Here is a 583-nt window from a genome sequence, read left to right on the forward strand (position 1 = left end):
TGCAGCAGGATCGTGGCCCCGGCGGGCTGGAGCCTCGGCCCCGGTGCGGGGCACAACCAGGCATGGACCCCGTCCCCTTCTTAGACACCCCTCGGTCCCGGGGGAAGCCTCCAGAGAAGCCGGTGCTCAGCGTCCCGGGAAGCCGGCGCACAGCGTCCTGGGCCCCGCGCCAGCCCTGGTTTCCCGGCCCGAGCTCCGCGCCCCTTTCCCGGGGACGCGCCTGGTTTTGTTCCGATTTGCCGGGACAATGGAGCCCTCCCACCCGTGTCGGTGCCCCGCAGAGGACACGGGGCACGGGGCCGATCCTGGGGGTCCTGTGGGCAGGATGGGGCATGGTGCTGCCCCCCCGCCCAGCAGTGCCCCAGGGGTGCAGGGCAAGGGCTGAGCCCGTTGCCCCCAGCTCGGCTCGGCCTCCGCAAAGCCACCGGCAGCTGGCGCCTGCTCCCCGCCCCGCACAGCTGGCAGCAGCTGGATGGGCGCGGGGGCCGGCCCAGGCCCTGCGGCCCCCCCTGCTCCTACCCGCGGGGTCCGGCTGGGTCTGTCCACCCGGGCCAGAGGCAGATCCAGCACAACAACGGCGGGG

At 74.4% G+C, this 583-nt stretch overlaps 1 protein-coding gene across 1 annotated transcript in view; it reads right to left on the reverse strand.

Moving 5' to 3' along the window:
- Positions 1–577, reverse strand: part of PLD3 (phospholipase D family member 3) — a 5,201-nt gene extending 4,624 nt beyond the window's left edge. Inside the window, exon 1 of the mRNA XM_025213057.1 lies at positions 520–577. The gene's annotated coding sequence lies outside the window, so the exon portion shown is untranslated. The remainder of the gene's footprint in view (positions 1–519) is intronic.
- Between the last annotated feature and the right edge of the window lie 6 nt (positions 578–583).

The sequence above is a fragment of the Alligator sinensis genome, unplaced genomic scaffold, assembly GCF_000455745.1.
Source record: "Alligator sinensis unplaced genomic scaffold, ASM45574v1 scaffold1667_1, whole genome shotgun sequence".
In the NCBI taxonomy this organism is placed as follows: Eukaryota; Metazoa; Chordata; order Crocodylia; family Alligatoridae; genus Alligator; species Alligator sinensis.